This window comes from Ammospiza nelsoni, chromosome 5, assembly GCF_027579445.1.
Source record: "Ammospiza nelsoni isolate bAmmNel1 chromosome 5, bAmmNel1.pri, whole genome shotgun sequence".
NCBI lineage: Eukaryota > Metazoa > Chordata > Aves > Passeriformes > Passerellidae > Ammospiza > Ammospiza nelsoni.
In genome coordinates, this window is record NC_080637.1 from 46,646,970 (window position 1) to 46,666,386 (window position 19,417).

The 19,417-nt window shown below is 39.5% G+C and overlaps 1 long non-coding RNA gene across 1 annotated transcript; it reads left to right on the forward strand.

The window, feature by feature from the left end:
* The first annotated feature begins 238 nt into the window (after positions 1-238).
* Positions 239-18,464, forward strand: LOC132073950 (uncharacterized). Its single transcript, XR_009418548.1, has 4 exons — positions 239-297; positions 8,561-8,797; positions 17,701-17,851; positions 18,161-18,464. It is a non-coding gene; the product is annotated as an uncharacterized LOC132073950 (long non-coding RNA).
* The last annotated feature ends 953 nt before the right edge of the window (positions 18,465-19,417 follow it).

The window sequence follows — 19,417 nt, forward strand, 5'->3', positions numbered from 1 at the left end:
CTAAACAATGAAATTTCAGGGCACAAATATGTGTTTTGAAACAGAAGTAAAAACATTAGGTGTGGGGGGATAGAATGTAAGAAAATAAAGATAGTGCAGAAGGCAATCTCACCCCTGAGGAGTTGTAGCTGTACTAATCACCAAAGATTAGGAACAGGCCCGCCCTTAACAGGCCACAGCTGTGTCCAATAAAGATAAAGAGTGGGTTAGCTGGGTGAGGGGAGAGTTGGAGTTGGTTGGCTGTGCTGTGAAGGAGTCAGTGCTGCGAGGAGCTCCCCACGAGAAATCACTGACAAGGTATGGGAATTTTGCAACAAAATGACTGCAATTAGGAGTCTTTGTGTGGCTATGTGCTGAAATCAGGAGTGAGTTCAGAAAAGGAGAATAATCATTCAAATTTTTTGAAGTTTTTCAGTAAGGCTACATTACCCAGCAACAATGAAAACTAAGCTTTGCCATTTGCTATCTATCAAATTGTTAATTTTATTCTGACAAACCTGGGTGGCACCTGCTGGAGCCCACTGCATTTGCACTATGTTCCTCTTGCAGGGGAGCAAGGTTACCCTACATTTCAATGTCAGCATCTGCAAAGGTGGGGCAGACATGCCTCAGCCTTCTGGGCCTTTGGAGGCAACAGAGACTCTGGAGGTCTGTGTGGAGTCTGTGTAAGACAGGAAATTGGTAAAAGTTACCAAGCTGAGGAGAGGATTTGTTCCACACTGTGCAATGGGAAGGCTTAGTCAGTTTGCTTTGCTTGCAGAGCGGAGGTCTTTCTTTAAAGGCTTAACTTGTACTTCTGTAAGAAACCCTGCTGCAGAATTCAAAGCCCCTCTGTGTCTCTGAGCACGCACACTTTCAGGCAAAGGTGAGACCTAGGGTGCCAGGGCTCTTGGGACAGGATCTGTTTGGTGAATGATGATGTAGGTTACATATTTCAGGCAGCTAGCACTCTGCAACTCACTTTGCACCCCTGTTGACTGAATGTTTGAGTTAGGAAGAGACATCTATGACTTGTATCTAATACACAGTGAGGTTTTCCAAATAGATTTTGATTGATGCTCTCAATTATTTTTTGTCAAGGTCTGTAGCAAACTCTGTGTTATCCATTTGTCAGCACTTGCAACAAAGCTGTTTTCTGAACAGAATTCTCCTTATCAGCTAGGAAAACTTGGTTAAATAGAGAGGACTGGGTAAACTTCATGCTGCTGTGAAGTCTCCACTTCATTCTCCACTTCCATAGTAAAAATTAAAGCTTTTAGGATTTAACTTTTATTCAGCTGGAATATCACAGTTATTGATGGGAAGAGAAGCTGTTAAGCTTAAAGAATTCTTCCTGTGTAGGCTGTAGAATGCAACAAGCCAGTCTCTTCTTGAGCTACTTGTCTTTTCATTAAAATACCAATATATGTCACCAGTATGTATTTTTAAATAATTAAATTAAATAATTACTTAAAATTTTATAGTGCACTACTGGGACAACTCATAACTCCTCATCTTGAGTCATCTAGGTTCCACACTCTGAATACTTTCTGCTAGAGTTTGGCATTCAGTGCCTTGCACTAAGCTTCTTCAGGAAAGATGTTTATGGTCATTGTTCTCATGGGCTTTTTCTGCAGTGGGGATTTTTAATGATGTTGCAGTCCCTAGTGTAAACATACGTTATTTTTGTGAATTAAATCTGTTTGTCATGCATTATGCTCCAACTGTCCCCAGCCCCTCTGCTATGTATGTCTGAAGCAGTGATTTGCAATGCTCCTACCTCATCTTGTGCAGCTAAACAGAAAACCAAAAAAAATAATCTGCCCTCTCAACTGCACCATTGATGAAGTGAACATCCACAGCAATGTATTTTATTGCACTAACATGAAAAGTCACAGCAAGGGCTCTCAATCAAATTGAAGTTATCTGACAGATAAGCAGTCTGAGGCGACTAGCTGAACATCAAGGCTTTTGTTAGTGACATAGATCCTTCTGTGTGTAAGCAGAGCAAAAGTCTTTCTTGTTGTTTTATTTATTTCCAAAACTGCTATTTACACTCTCTACTTCCACAGGAAGCAGTCTTAAAATCCTTAGGTAAGAAGACAAGGAAATCCCTTGTGGCTTTTAGTGCTTTGTGTGTTCTGGTTCTGCCAGGTGTTCTACCCACTGCTCTGCAGTGAGACAGGTGGGAGCAACACCTTGTCCTTAAAAATTTATTATTATTGCCTTGATCTGTAGAGATCCAGGGTGATTTCCATCATCTGCCTGTGATTTGCAATCTCTCCGGATCTTGATGGATGCCTTGTGTAGGGGAAGACAAGCTGTGATAGTGGAGGCTGGTACTGCTCTTCCCCACAGAAGTAGACAACACATGTGTGGAATTACCTCCCCAGAATGAACTCTTAAGTGCTTATTGAATCCAGGAAAAAAAATGGAAGGAGACTGGATGACAAAATGGATAAAGTGGGTCATAGTTTACACTTCCTATTTCAGGAAACCAATTTAGCCAGCTAAATTAGGTAGCTAGTTTCCTTGTGCTGTATTGTTACTTAATGGTAAATAAGAGTAAAGTTCTTATCAGTAATTATTCCCAAACTAGATTTTTGGTCTTACTACAGATTACTCCATTTAATCCTTCTCTCTTCATGTATGGGAGAAGCTTATGAAATCTCCCCTCCTAAGCAGTGAGAATATGCCCTTCTGTTTTACGACATGGTCTCCTGTGCACCTTTTCTGTGGTTGAGTGCAAATCTCTGTCCTTGGATGTGTATCTATAGTCTCAACATGAACCAAATGAAATTACTCACATGTCAACAGATGCGATGTGAGTACATGTTGCACATAGTACTTTCATGTATACGTGTTTTTATTTTCTACCAAAAGTTAATGTAAATATCCGTTCTTGTTAAGACCAGATATGAATTAACAGCCATGGAGGATCTGACTCACCCTTGGCAGCATATCTCCTCCAAGGAAAGGCAGATAAAGGATAATTCCCTTTCTACAAAGGGGAAGGGATAGAGTGATTCCTAAGATGTAAAAGAATTAAGTCATGTCAAACCCCTGTTAATATAACATGCTCTTTTTATCTGGTTATATGTTAGCCAGTCTACCGGCTAACACCAGTATTTGAAACCTGGACAAGGAGAGGTTAAGCTGAAAAGTTTGAATTGGGGCACATGTGGATAACAAAAAGCTAAAAGCTGTTTTTCTGCTTAACCTAAACTTTGGAAAAAACCCCATGTATGCACTTTCAGTTTTATGCTGTGTGTGAATGTCAAATATGCTTAGCTGGAACAGAATTTCTTGAAAATAATTACTGTTGTCCCATTTGGCTAAATATACCTATAAACATATCAGAAGTAGGCAAGACTAGAAAATGCTGATATATAGACTTAATAGTTTGGGGGATGGGGTTATTTGAGACCTGGTACTCTTAGTCTCTTACTGTGACTTTTTTTGCCATGTTAGCTGTATGTCATCTATTCCCAATGTGTATATTTTAAGTGGAAAGAAATGAATAAAGTGGTTTATTCAGAACGGAATACTTCAAAAAAGGAAGAAAAATTTGGGAATAAGATGTCTCAATCCTTTGACCTCTTTGAAGGGTCAGAGAATTTGGAGAACCTTTCCCAGAGCAGGTAGCCCTATGCAGGGTTGCTCCTGCCCGGATTGCTCCTGTCTCTCTTCTGCCCTCCTTCCCTACACTGCAGAGCTTTTGGTCAGATTCCTGGGCTAAAAAGAGCAGTTAATACAACTGGGGGAGTTTTACCCTGGGAGAAAAGGGGTGTCCTGCTTTGCCTCCCTAGCATATTGAGGCATTTCAGGTTACTGTTGCAGGGGTAAAGTGGGATGGTCTGGGAGCTTCAAGAGTTTCCAGCAAGTTGCATGCTGGCCACCCGCAGCTTAAGCTTTTGGAGGAAAGTGTCAGGGTGTGTGACTCAGGTGGTCGCGGTCTGCCTCCCATGGCACTGGTGAAGGAGAGGAGCTGGCTAGCTGCTGACCTGCAGTAAAGCTCAGGCCCGGATAATCTGCTGAGCTTTCTGCCTCCTGCTCTGAACAGGAGCAGGTGAGGCGGAACAGGATCTCAGGTGGAAATGTAGCAGTAAAACTTGCCACTGGAGTCTCTTGGACTTGGATTTGTTTTGTTATAATGTGTATATTTTTCTCCATATAAACACTTCCTTGTAATGTCCCATCTTTTGTGCTGATGTATTTGGCCCACCCTGCAGCAGCCTCGTTGTCCTATGCAAGGGCTGTGTCTGGTTTTACCACCACAGCTCAGGGAGGGTTTAGCAGCAAAAAGGAGTTAAGTGAATATATGTGTGTTTTTGCAAATGTGTTTGTGCCTTTTTCTGTTCCCACCTCCCTGAGAAACTGTTTCCCTATGGAGCAGCCTGACTGGAGCAGCAGCCATGTGAAAGAACAGCAGCTCCTGCTCCACTTCAGCTGCAGGAGGGGAAAGGTGTGGCTGATTGTGAAGATCAGGATTAGTGGGAGAGGAGAGGAGGGAGGGGAAAAGAAAAGAAAAAAATCCCCAAGCCTTTGAATGGCAGGGCTGCACTTCTAACATGTGGCCATCATGTGCCATGCAGGCTTCAGGAGGCAGCAGGAGCATAGGTGAGAGACACTGCCTGGGCAGCAGCAGCAGCAAGAAGCATCCTAGCAGGATGGGGGATTCCAGCACCCCAGGAAACAGGGGAGGTCTGGAGGTGCACAGGCCAGGACAGACAGTCTGCTGGTGCTCTGCAGCAAACTCAGCCTGGAGCCCAGGCAGGACAAATGCATGGACCGTGCAAGGTATCTTATTTTTTCATCTCTCTTACTTTTGGCTTGTTACATTATAAGGCAAAAGCAGGAATTTACAGGGTTATGTGCTTGCTGTATAGCATTCCTGCATTTATGGGGTAAGAGGAGCATTAGGGATTTGATTTTGAGTATTATTGCTTCAGGAGGATATACAAAAGTTTAGGGTTTCGGGGAGAATTTTTGAGCTGTGGTGCGTCTGTGAGAGAACAAGGCTGGGAGAGATCCAACAGAGAGAAAACTCAGAGATGCAAATCCACCACTTTAGAGAAAACTTCAGAGGGAAAGGGAAACCTGTCTAACAATGGAACAAGTGCATAAAAAGTGGATGCATGACAGGAAAACCTGGGGGACTAGGATAGCCAGCTTTGCATCCATGTTCAAGCTTTAAGGTTTGCTCTTCAGGGCATTGCCTCTGCAATGCTCTGAGGGACTATCAAGCCCCTTTCAGTCCTCTTCTCTTGGAAAAATTATTCCAAGGTATAAAATTTAATTTCTGTATTGCTGGTAGAGGGTGCATGTGTTTGTTTCTCTGCAAAGCACATCCAAACACCTGGGAAAGGCATTAAGCTCGTGGCTGGAACATTGTCTGTGGATTCATAGTTGTCCTCTTGTTTCCAACCTTAATTCTATTAGGCTGCTAAAGAGTCTCCTGCAGCACATCTCAGGCAACCCTTTCCCTGCCTTGATGTTGTGATTTTTTGTTGAGAGCTCTATACTGCTTTCCTTTGCTGTTATAAAATTAAAATTTTTGGTATAACTTAAAAGGCACGTAACCACAGCAAAAGTCTCTTTTTTGGATTCTTCTGGTTTAGCTGCTGGTTTGCTGTCAGTTGAAAAGACAGGCAGAAACAGCCTGTGCATGGATCATGCAGTTAAACACATTCTTGTGCTGCTGCAGGGTTAGCCAACATTCCTTGCATTTTGCAATGATCCCTGGTGTTGCACTCACCTTGAAAGACACGTCTTTTAACTATGACAGCTTTGTCAAGTGGCTTTTTTTTGTTCCGAGTTGAAAATTTTCAGGGAGTGTTTTCCCCCCTTCAAAAAAAAAAAAAAAACAATTGAAACGAAAGTTTTCTGCAAACCAAACAATTATGGCTTTGAAATTCAAAAATTTAAAACTCCTGTATTCGCTTCTCATACATACACTTTAATGCTTTCATGGGTATGTGTGTTTATATGCATTTCATATCTAGGTGCACATATATATTATTGATATATACACACATATGTGTTCTATATGTGTTGTTTTAAGTAGACATCTATTTTAATGTGGCTACTAGAAGTGGTTATGGTGAAAGCTGTTCCGAACTGATGTGACTAATGAGATTAAACAAAGTCAAAGCTTGGATAGCTTGTATTCAGTCAAGAGTGCTGAGTTGCTCTATTTATGAACTTTTTATAGTCTAGCTTAGTTTTTCAGCATAAGATTCTGTGTTTAATATGCTTACAGCTGCATCATGTGCTCTCTCACAGATAAATGGTTTTAGTATAGGCAAAATGGCCCTGCAGTGGTGAATGGATAAATAAGACAACTAAAAGTCTCTTTGATGTGATGTATCTGTGTTGCTGTTTGTGGGGTTTTTGGGTTTTTTTTCCTCAGAAATGATCAATTCAATGCACTTGCAAATGAGTTTGTGGACTGATTCTTTATTGGTAAAGTGAAAATCAATGTTTACAGGAAACTATACTGGACAAAGGAGTGGCTGCAAGGGTATTTAAAAATCCGAACATAAATCTTTATGGATATTTTCATTAATATATCAACAGTTAAAAACAGCCATAAATTTCATATCCTATGTACACAGATTATATTTTAATGCTCCCATTTTCCTGAGCCTTCATGATAAAGCAGTCAAGCACTATGGGATGATCACAGTCTTTAGTCTGTGGCTATCTGTATTAAAGCAAACCTGAATTACAACTAAGAAAGCTGAATAAAACCTGTGTCCTTTTAAGTTAGCAGGGCAAAGCTCCATGTTCAGTAAAATTGATGGTCTCAAATGTGCTGAACATTTGCAAGAGAGATAGAACAATATATTGGCAGCTAGCTCCCTAGAAAATGCATCAATTTATGTTAAAAAAAAAAAAAAATGAGCCAAAATTTTGTATTAAAAAATGATGAAGGTAGGGAGGATGATAGAGCTTTTCTGTTAAATGTGCTGTCAATTGCAGTACTGTCTAGTATTGAACATTATTTTACTACAGTTCACTGAATGTTTTGCAGTGCTACTGAGCTCCTTCTCTGGAGTGGACACACTTGGAGGTCCTTGATGTATGGGTCTGTCTGTCTAGTGGGAAACTCAAATAGCTCTGAGGGCACACACACTTATTTGAAGGGGATTATTTCCTAACTCCTAGAAGCTCCTCTTCTGAGAAAACTGATGGAAAATCAGTTATTTTGTTCCGTTTTAAGGGACCTATATTAGACAACTGCTGCTCTTCAGGTGCTTAGTTTGATGCTTAGTCACAGTGACAGAAATGTGGTTAGAGCAACTGGAATGACTCTTGTGTTAGATACTCTCAAGTTGCTCTTGCAGTACTTATGAACCACTTCTGAGTCACCAGCTCCATTCAAGCCTGCTCTACTCTTGGTTTTCTGCAGGTGAATTCAGGAATTCCTTGCATGGCCATGACTGAGGTCTGAGTTTCTGTGTTGTATTTCAGTTCTGGCTTGATGCAGCAGCCAAGACTACATCAGACTTGTAATCTTGTTGTGAGTGTTGCCATGATGGCCTGAGGCTGCTTGTGTGACCATCACAGGTTTGATTTATCTGCATTTGAGAGTCCAGTTTTGTGGATGGGACGTTTTGTATTCAGATGCTCCTAGTCTTGCAAGTATCACAAACATGAGAGTTAAAATTAAGATACTGCTTGTAGGAGAGACATATGTAAGTCCCCTTATTTTGCAGCTATAGATATTTTTTTTTCTTTTTCTGTGTTTTGGGATGGGATGCTGGTGAAGCAACAGAGGTAATATCATGTGCAGCAGAGTAATCTCTTCAGGGAATCTCTCCTCCACAGTTCTGTGCTGCAGTGTCAGAATAAGCCCTATGGTTTTGTGTCACAATGTCATATGCAGTTGAGCTTTTAGTAAGATGGAATATGAATCTTCAAAAAGTGCAAGAAAGTAAATCTGAAATATACAGAAGAAATCCTGAACCACTGCTTGGCGGATAAGAGAATTCTTGAGGACTGTAGCATAAGAACAGAGAAGTGCATGTGACAGTGGAATGGCTGTTTCCCACTTCCTGGTTTCCACTGAGATCTGAAACTTACAGGGGTTAAAAAAATCACAGTAAGCTGGTGCTTAAAAAATATAATTAAAAAAATAACTAAAAAAATATATATTTAAAAATACATATATGTAATATATAAAAAAAAAAATTAAAAATTCAACATTGGCTTTCCACGTCTACTTGAAAAGCCTTTAGGTTGTAACGTATGAGCTCCTGCAAAAAATCCAGGTGTGAGCAAGACCACCACAATCTGTGAATTCCCATAGCAATTAGAAGGTTATTTCACATTAAATGTTTCTTGTTAAGTATAGGGAGGACACATACTGAACATATTCTTTCAGCATTACACCAGCATTTAACAGCGTTACTGATAGTGGAATATCGTATTACGGAATAAAATATGGCATTCTTTTCCACGGGACAGACAAACTTAATGGTCAGAGCAGGAATTAACTTGCTATAGCTTCCTTGTCCAAAATTACTAGCTGTACAACACAAGGAGACAGGTTTTAACTCCAGGTGTTTGTTGTCAGGTTCTGAAGCTGTTGGCCCTCTTGCAATAGGACTGCTTCGCTGGAAAAATCTTTGTGTGTATGGGAGCCCTGCCCTCGGTCCCACTGTCCCCGAAGATGCCTGTGTTCCTGGGTGTCAATGTTTCGCTACACAGAATGACTTCTCATGTCCATTGTCCTGTCCAGCATCACTTTCAATCACTCCAGTGCCTTCTTACAACAGTAGTAGTCAAGAAACTTTGAGTCAAGACTCCACAGGTAAGTGAGTCTTTGTTTTTCACATATCCAAGCTTGGTTTGATCGGCAATTTTCATGGTCAATATAAACAGCTGCTTCTGCTGCCAGTGCTTTGATTGCTCCTAATTAAGGATCAGGCCACAGAAACATCATTGAAATGATGGTTTATGGTTATGCAAAGTAATGCTTAATCTAACAATTTCCCCCATGGTTGAAAAAGTGTCAGAAACAAAGATGTTCTTAGCAGCAATAATACCATTAGTGTACATTTTCTTTGAAACCAGTAGGCCAGCTGGTTGATGAGGGTGTATGTGTCGTGAACATATTTTATGAAAAATCCTTTTGTTAGGATCTTTTCTCCTGAGAAGCTGAGAGGCCTCAGAAATTAAATGTAAACAATAATCATCTGCTGCTGTGGAATGCAACTGGTGCATCTTTGATTGCCTCATGTGGTTGTTTTTAATTAATGGCCAATCACAGTCCAGCTGTCTCAGATTCTCTGGTCAGTCACAAGATTTTATTATCATTCCATTCCTTTCTATTCCTCGCTAGCCTTCTGATGAAATCAGTCTTCTATTCATTTAGTAGAGTTTTAGTATATAATTTTCTTTTAATATAATATAGATCATAAAATAAGAAATCAGCCTTCTGAAACATGGAGTCAAGATTCTCATCTCTTCCCATGTTGGAGCTGCCTGTGAATTCAACAGTGCATCCATGTTAGCATATGGAGGCATTTGAGGACAATCTCTTCTGTTTGTGTTATAAAACTTCATGGAATGGAGGATGCCCTCATGTGTCTGTTGTGCTCAAAATGCTGCTAGCAGCTGGCTAATCACAAAATAGGGTGTACAAGGAGCATCCAATTATGTCTGTGGCAATGCACTTCTGCTCCCAGCCTGTTAAAAGGCTGACATCCATCAGGAGCTATCTGAGGCAACAGCAGTATGCTGATCACTGGTGGTGTTCTTTCCTCCTAAGGTTTGGAGGTCTCAGGGTCTGATGGAAAGACGGCAGCTGGTGAAGAGTTGTGATGTCAGGACAAGTCACTCGACCCACAGTCTGGTTGCGTTTGTCTCTGAGAGCTCTTAATGATAATGATGATAGGAAGTGGGTCATGAGCTCTGTAAAAATTTCTGGCCATTAATGAATCTCTCATCTATATGCTTCCTAACTGAACCCCTGCAAAAGGATTATAATTTCTGCTGCCTAAGTTTTGTTACTGAGTGAAGAATTAGAAGGTTCTTCCTAGCTGCCAGATAAAAGAATAGCATATATGGAGAGCAAGGTATTAGTAGATCCAGTATTGAAAGGCATAATGGTGGAAAAGTCTAAATATTCTGAAAAGTCTGAATATTCTATTCATACCTAGAGCTGCTTTGAATACCTAGTGCTGACCTAGTTCTTAAAATTGTAATAATTGCTGGCAACTATGGCTGAATATTATCTGTAGTAAAAATGATAGTCAAATATGTATATTACTGTGGTTTGTATTACTGTTCTTTTAATTTTAAGTATTGCAGTACATTAATATAATTTAGTGTAACTGATGAAGGTGTTACAGCATGTTGCCAAAAAATAATGGGCCTGAAACTCTATGGTGGTGCTGAAATCAAATCAAAACCCATTTGTCCCTTCTCAGAACTCTCTGATCTAATGGCTCAATCCTCTGAACCTGTCTGGATGCTCATGACAGCTGGAAATCCCAGGTTCCAGCACTTCAAGCACCATTCCTGATATCTGCTTTGATGGTGACACTTGCTCAGCAGGAGCATTAGGGCAAATGCTGCACAGCTTCAGGAAGGTCAAATGTTGTAGCTTTCATTTACCTTTTTTTTTCTGCTTTACCTTCTGCTTTTTCTGCTTAAGAGCCGTGTAAATATGCATGTCCTTCTTCAGTGCAGGGTTGATTGTATAAACTCTCTGACTATATTCTCTAGGCTTAATTTGCATCTTGGTTTACATTACCATCTGTTTTACTGATACAAATACTGTGTGACACTTATTTTTCCCACATGATGAGTGACAACTCTGGTTTTAATTTGAAGTGGTTTTGGGACGGTGAGGTAGCAAGTGAGGAGTCACTTGACACCTAGAGGTCATGCTGGGGAGAAGGGAAGAAATGATAATTTAAAATAAAAGAAAACAGTAGTAGCGTAATTAAACAGTAGTAAAACTTGATAAGAACTTGTTAGCATTGCAGAACAGTTTCCCAGTTCTAAAGTATGGATACAAATAGCCAAAGACATCTTTAGGACATTATATTAGCAAGGAAAATACAAATGCCCTAATTTTCACCTTAATTTAAGAAGCTACAAGGTCTTTGAAGAGTTCATACTGAGATGTTTATGAAAATGTCATACTGAAAAGCAGCATGGCAGCATAGTGTCAGGCTGGCACGCAAGTGATGTCCATTTTCAGCAGGGCAGGGTGGTGCTTGTTCAACTGGCACAAGAAGGTGCATTCCTCATCCTGATAATAAATATCTTAATTCTTTATCAAATGAAACAATTTATAATCTGTGGGATTTTTTTAAAATTTAATTTTTAAATCTAATCTTTCAGCAGAGTAGAGGGTACTGCATGTAAGCAGAGTGTCTTACCATTACTGCTCAGGGGTAGAACTGTTGTGCCAGCAGCTACTCCTTAAGGCTGGATGTCACATCTGCAACTCCAGTGCACACCCTACCCCTGGGTTTCATTATAACACTACTAATGCAGAGAGTCCTCAAGTGTTTTAAACTACATCAGTTTTCAGGGACTGTCTTGCTGTGATTGAAAAGCTTGTTTGCAGCACACAGCACTTCTGTGGAAGCTCAGGCAAGAGTACAGTGTCAGCTGAAATGGGGGAGCTCTTGAAAAGACAGAGGGTAACTTAGGGACAGATTAATGAGGTGGGGTAAATCTTAAAGTTATATCCACACTCATTTATTTCCAAGACTACTTGATCAGATCATTTACAAAAACTTGAAATGCACAAGAATGCCACAGGCTTACTGTGCTGCTTCTCGTCTGTGCATTTACAATTTAACTCTCTATAACATTTTAGTAGCAAATTCTTTAAAAAACAAACTATGCTAAACCACTGGTATACAATGCACTCAACTCACACAATATAGTTCAAAAGATATCTTTTTTAACTACTGATGGTGGAAAAATTCTATTTTTCCATTCAAGCAGGGCATGTTTGGGACCTTGTAATAAACTGTGACTGGTGATGTCTGAGCTGGATTTCAATGTTCGAAATAAGGTAATGATGTAAAAAAACCTCAGTGTATTCTGATACAAAGTATGAAAGATAAATCTGCAGCTGGTTTTAGTGGGTGCTTTGCATAGTACTTGAAACATTAGTCTCAATTTAGTGCTTTTGTTGCTTTGCAGCATTTTGCAATGCTAGATAATTTACAGAATAGTGTCAGATTTTGTCCTTGGGTATAGGAGTATATTAGACACCAGAATTAATCAATTTCATGGACTTTGGAAGGGAATTGTTGCATTTCTAGTATTAGTTGTCATTTGAAATAAGGGGGGTTGAGGGAATTGCTCTGGTCAATAAAAGCCAGGCTTCTGTTTAGAATGAACAAAACATGAGTTATGCTTTGCTCGTTTTCTAACCTAAAAAAGTTGTGAGGGAGTACCAGAGAGGAAGGTCATTGTGGTAAATATTTCATAACTGCATATTGGTTTTTGGCTGAGTCAAGAAGAGTTCCTGTTGATTAACTTTGTCTCTTCTTCTGATCATTATTCAATGCTTAATTACATTGAACACTATATTCCAGAATGTACAGAAGATTTGCTAGACAACACCAGCTGGATTGAGATGAATAGATTTGCACTGGGTAGAAATGAGTCATAAGCTGAACAATACCTGTCAAATTTGTGCCAGCTACAAATTTTAAAGAAATACAAAATACCAGAATTCATAAAAATACTGGATATAACAAGAAATCTGTGCCTTTTTGAAATGTGCCTTTTTGAAATGTGCCTTTTTGAAATGTGCCTTTTTGAAATGTATTTCCCATTTTTCTGATAATAATCTGAATCATTTCATTCAACTGCTTCTGACCTGAAATTAGTGCACCTTCATCTAGACTGTATTTCTTTTGTTTGCTCATTACAGGGACTTGTCCCCTTGTATGCTAGATCAGCTGTTTTGAAAGCAATTATATTGATTTGCCATGAATCGTTCCTGAAAAATATCTCAACTCTTTGTTATCATCTTGTTTTCTTCAAGGTGGCTCAAGACAGCTTGATTTATTGCTGACTTACTATTTGTCACTATCTCTTTCCAAATAATGATGTTTGTCTGACTGGGCTATAATTACCTGAACTACTTTATTTGCCCTTCTTCACTGTTACAGGACCTTACTCCATCCCTTCTTCAATGGAATAATCCCAAAAATGCATTTAGGCTGCTAAATCCCAGCAAAGCAACTGAAAGGGAAAGTAGGCAGCTACTTTATTTTCTTGGTCTGAGCCTGGTCCCTGGTGTGTGAATGTCCAGAGCAGAGCTATTTCAGGAGAGCTTGTACTTCACGACAGAGACAGGGAAAATGTAAAGGACTCAAGATGGACCCTCCTCAGGGATGCATTTGGGCCTGTCTTACAGTTAGACAGAAACACAAACTTTGGAAAAAAATAATACTATGATCATAGTACACAGCTTTTGCAACCATAAGTAAACCTGAAAGTGTTCCAGGTTTATTCCTCAAAACTATTGGAAGTCTGGCTGTAGGTCATGTCCACTCTTTTATTTACATAAATTCCTGTGACCTCTTCATTTTATTTTGCATGCACAATCATGGCCTGAAACCTTTGCCTTTTGTTACTACACTTCAAGACATTGCACCTGCTGTGAATGCTGTATTTCACATAGGCAAAAATAAAATTATTTTTATATGTGTTTCCTGATTTTTAGGTAACTGCTTACTTAGATGTATTGTCTGATTCTGCAGCTGTCTTGTCTTGTGCAGCTTTTAAGTTTTAAATAGTTCAATAACAGTAAAAACCTATATATAGAAAGTTATATATATAGGTATTTTTGATGGTGCATACTTTCTAGAGTGGTATAGGATTCCAGTAATATCTATTTTATAAGTTAGATCCAGTGGACGTAGATCCAATGTTAACTGGATTCTGTAAAAGGAATAATATTGGCCTGCTTAAGAATTTATTTGTTCCCCTGAAGAAAAATGATACTTTGAAGAATTACAATGTGAATAAGGCGATGATTGAGGGGGACATGAGAGCATGTCCCCCTCATGTCACTTGGGATGGTGAGTGCTAAACAAGTGAAAGATGAATAGTGGAGTTTTCCCAGTGCTGGTTTGGAAACAAGGTTAATATTTTTATGGAGGATTTTTGCCTGGAAAGGAGGAGTGCATTGGTGAGATGTGCTGATGAGTCTAAGGTGGGAGGTGTCATCACTGCTAGGAATATGCAGAATGTCAGGAAGAAATGGATGGCTTTTTGGAACAGAATAAGGGAAACTTATGGAACACAATGGTGCAGCTTTTGCTACTGTGCACAGCAGGTTTTTTTCCTTTTCTCCAATAACTTGTGAGTCTTCAGCAAGAAATAGTAGAGAAAGATCAATTCAGCTCCTAATTGGAGGTGGGCTGCAGCTATGAAAAAAGCAAATGGAGGCCTGGGATGATTCAGGTAAAGTATTTGCTACAGAGGGAGAGAGAGAAGATTTTTACCTAAACTGACTGCTTATTTTCAATGAGAGTAGAGATTTACTGGGGCTTAAGCAGAGAAAAAACTATCAGAACAATAAGGGAGAAGAGTAAAAAAAAATTGCTGTGTTTAGACTCAAAACAAAGGCCATTTAAAGAAAGAAAACCCAAGCTGTAGGTTTCTGTTTATTTAACAATCTAATGTTTGTAAAGTTTGGGGAAATAGCTGAGTCTGAAGAACAGGCATCTGATCCATCCATTTATCCTGACCAGCAGCCTTCAGAGTCTGAGGAAACTGCAAAGTGACCCTAGAGATGCAACTCCTCATTTTAACTCTTACAGTTAAAATGAGGCATTGCATCCAGTTGTGTGTGCTCCAGTTACAAGTCTTAATATGGAGGGGTTATAAACCGACCAGCTCCTGGGGATTCTGTGCAAAAGTGAAAGCCACAAGATGGTGCTGACACTCCTTACTGTGGTTGAAGGCATTGTGAGAGATTTAGCAGAATATGCAGCAGCAATAAAGTCAGTGGATCACTTCAGGCTGCAGTTTGTGGTTAAGCATTGATTTTTGGTAAAAAGTCCTAATGCATTCTTAGTATATTGGAGGGAAAGAGGGAATTAAAAAGGTGATGGTTATTTCTGAGGTTGTTGTTTCATCAATCGGTGATTGATGAAATAATGAAATTGAGAAATAGAAAAAAACCACATTTTGTTATCTCCGATTAGAATCCTTGAATTTTGGAGCCTTTTAAATGCCAAGGACAGAGTCTGCTGTGCCCACAGTGTTGCTGACTGCTTGTGCTTCTCTGCTGTTTTCCTTTTGTGCTTGCATCAAGGGAGGGACTGTTTTGGGAGATTGGCTTGGTGATCTCTGAACAGCATCTTGAAAGGAGTGAACAGGAGATAGACAGTGATGAACGGAAGAAACCTAATAGAGAGCTCCTGGTGGTGTTTATAAAGAGGAAAAACACTGTTGACAAAAATGTTCCTTGGGAACTTTGTAGTCAGCTGAACCCAAGAAACAATGAAGTCCAGTTGACAGCTACATAAACTTGTCTCACTACCCTGAGAGCAGCCTGCCTTCCCTACCCTTCTCTCCTGTCTGCCAGCACAAGCATCATGGCTCTGTTCATTAATCATTGTGGCCATGAAGAGGGGAGGCTTATCCTTGTCAATTCTTTCATTCAGCCACCAGCAGAATCTTTCACTGTTAAGAAAGGCAATGGTTCACTGCTTTTCTCAAAAATGAGAGGAGTGCACTTTCAGAAGTGCTAAGCACTATGGAATGCCTTTCTTCCAGTGCTATGTCGTCTTTTGCTCCTGAAATGCATCATATGCGTTTTTCCTTTTAATAAAATGAGACTAAATGTGTTTAAGTTTATACCTAAAATGGCTGAAATGCATACTGCATTCAAAAAATATGATAAATTAGGATCTTACAAAGAGTGTCCTTGCTGACTCTTGGGACAGGGAGGGCCATTAAATCTATACTTCCAAATATCTAAGTGTGCTTACTCAGTCAGTTTCAAAACTTTGGCTACCAGCAGAATTGCTTTTATGATTGAAATTGCAATACTGTTTACTCAAAGTTCTGGCTGACATTAACTGCACAGACCATTCTAAAACACTCATGTTTAAAAGGAAGAAAATAAAACCTGTGGAACTTCTGTACTCTTCTGACCTTATTGTAGGATCGAGTCTAGAAGCTGCTGAACTTCCTGATTTGGATCCAGCAAAGCAATGAAGTGGATGCTTAATGGATTTGAGAGTTGACAATTTATCTGCTTCTCTAATTATTCTTACCACTTATCAATGAGAAATCAAAATCCGCCTAGATACAACGAGCTGGTAGTTCCTGTAAAATGTATTTGGAAATGCCAGCCAGCACTGATCATGCTGTTGGTTCAAGGCATTTAAAACTGGCCGTGCTAGCATGTGAGCTGTTGTACCAGTGCGCTTCAAACTTGTCTTCAGAGAGCATCTCTAGAGATGGAAGTGCACTTACTCTCCTGCGTTCTCTTTGTGCTAATTTTGAAACTAGCTGGAAGACCTGGCCATCCTGTTTATCTACAATGTGGAGATTTGCCCTTTTTGCTGATCTGAGGTTGGCACATCATTGCACAAGTTCAAGCAGGAATCTCATGTTATCCCTGTTTGCTTCCTGCTGGTGCTTTGTGTGAACCCAAACTCAGGAGGGAGTGTAATACTCAATCTTCTCCTCACATCACTACTTAGCAAACACAGACTTAGATTTATAACATTCAATTCTTTTTGATTGCCTTATTTGGATAGGCAAATTTGGATGTCCAAACTTATTTGGATAGTTTTTCTTGAATATATTTCTACACTGTCAATTGAGAACCGTTGGGACAATAAGAATTATTTTGAATATCAGACTTCATGGAGACTCCTTTTCTCTGGGCAATATTTTGGTTTTGTAAACTACTCAATTAATGAAGAAAAGGGTTAGGATGGATTTTGAATCAGTAATTGAAGAACAGGTTTTTACGTAAGGATGTATCTTCCTACCACTCTTCCAATTGCAGCCTTCTGAGTGCTAGAGAATCTTCAAGGCTTAGTGAAAGAAGGAAATATTTAATTGGTCCTTTAAATCAAAGGAGAGTTTGTGAACAGCAATCTGTTTCATTCCCCTGTCAATGACATGCCTTTCCCTGGGAACAGTGTACTTATCTTGCATATTTTATAACCAAAACACTACTAGAAAATAAGCATAAAATTATTATTTAGTATCTGCTTGTTAACTTTACAGAATCAAAAAAAGACTTTCCCAATTTTACTTCCAGAGAAATTAAGGGTCTAACAATAGAGTTCTTTTTATTTTGTTTCTCATTAGAGAATATTACACAATTAAACCTTGAAGTGTTCTATATGTAAGTAACTGATATATCCTTCAGCAGGAAAAACTCCTAACTTTTATTATAAATCTACTTTTGATAGTCACATCAAAGAACATGAACCAAAAAATCCACCCAAATATCTAATGTGTTTTCTTTATTTTTTTCCAATGATTTTTAAATGAGCTGTTTCATTTTTCTGTGGATAATGAAGCCTTGGTCCTTTAAAAGAGAAAGGATGTGTCAAGAGTTTCAGATATCAAGTGGGAAGCATTCATGTGTAGCACTGCAGTAAAAGACTGAGCCAGAGAGCAGGAGCTGTATAACTGAAATGGAATTAACTACATAAAATAGCTAGTTTCTACCTATTTTGCATTCTTTATTTATAGCATTTCCAGGGAAAGGGAGCTTGCAGCTATGCATCTCTGCTTGCCCCCAGCCTGCTTCAGCTCAGCTCTGAGGAGGTGATGGCTGGAGGAAGCTCCATGTATGCAGCTTTTCCTGTCACGCTGGCTGCGGTGTCCCATGCCTGGATCACAGGTGAGGTGTTTTGCTTTGCTTGAAGCTTTAGGAAACTGAAAGGTTCAAACTGAGACAACAAGCACAGCAAGCCACTGTGGTGCCTGTAGCTCTCATTCAGTCAGGATGGAGGATGCCCATGGAGGTGGCAGGCTGCTGCTGAGGGCCAAGGGGAGAGTGGATCACTTCATTCTGGAGAGCTGGTCCATGGCCAGCTTCTAGCTGGTAGCCTATTCCTGTAACAGATGAGCAGAGGGCTTATTTGCCAGATGTTGATCTGGTGTCCAGTAGAATATTTGCTCCTGAGTGCTTGTGTCTGATTGCTTTCAGCTCTGCCATGGCATTTATGTCTAAGCCATGTGTTTTGGTTGAGAAGACCAAGTAGCATTCACTGTAAAGGGCAAAAAAACTCTTGGACAGAATTCCTAAATGTACTGACATGCTTCCTGTTGAATCCCGATTACCCTGCTGGAGCCCCCTTAATCCTGAGTTTTATCTTGCAAGTCAGGACTTTGTTTAAACTCTGTTGGAATCAATGGAAAGTCTCACTTGCAGTGCAGCATGAGGTAATTGAACCTATGATAAACAAAATTTCTATTTAAATATACCACTGCTCTCTCTGTCTGTGCTTCCTTTTGTCCATTGTTTCCTACCTCATTTTTCACTTCTGTCCTGGAAATAAAGCTGCAGTAATCTGAAATGGGTATTTGACTATCTGTTGTGTGCATAGAAATAAAAACCCCAAGGTGTATGTCAGACATCACTCTGGAGTTACAGAAGTAATTGCTGCTTTTCAAATGACAAGTTCTCAAAGCCCAGTAATCTTCTCCACATCAGGACTAAAACTTACAAATACACCTCATGCAGAAATACCTACATACTTCTTTCTTATTCTTCTAAGTGCTTCCCCTGGGTGCCTCTTTCTCCCTTGCCAAAAATACTGTCATTCATATCCTTGAAGCACTTCAGTTTTTAAGATGAAAATATTGAAGAGTGAAAATAAATTATTGGAGATTAATTTTGTGGGAGAAGGGAGAGTGTTCGTGCAGGTCTATGCATAAAGATAAGAACATGCTGTACCTCAGGCTTGCTGAAAACAGGCTTTTATTATTATTTTTTTCCCTTAGGCAGATATTACGTTGTGCCATTCTGTGTATAGTAGGCAAGGGAGAAAGAAACAGAAAGGTGCAGCAACTATTCTGCATGATCACAAGGGTAGTGTTTATCAAGTCAAACCAGAAATCAGATATCTCTAGGTGATCTTCAAGTTAGCAGGTTAAACAAAGTATTATCTCTTGTTATCAGTACCGCTGGTTATTGAGAACCTGTATTAGTAAACATCCAACGTTGCATTAAAATAAAAGGCATCTTTGGCAGAAATTATAAGCAATGAAGCTGTAACAGTAAAAAAACTGTAGCTGTATATTTTACTGGTTTGAGTTATATAATAGTCTTGAACTGAGACTGCAAGAGGGTGAGGATGAGATTAAATGAGTCATTGTTAAAAATAGGATGTGGGATTGAATTAAATGCTGAATGTGCTGGGCAGCTGAATTGAGGATGAAATTTGCAGTGAGAAATAGTGTC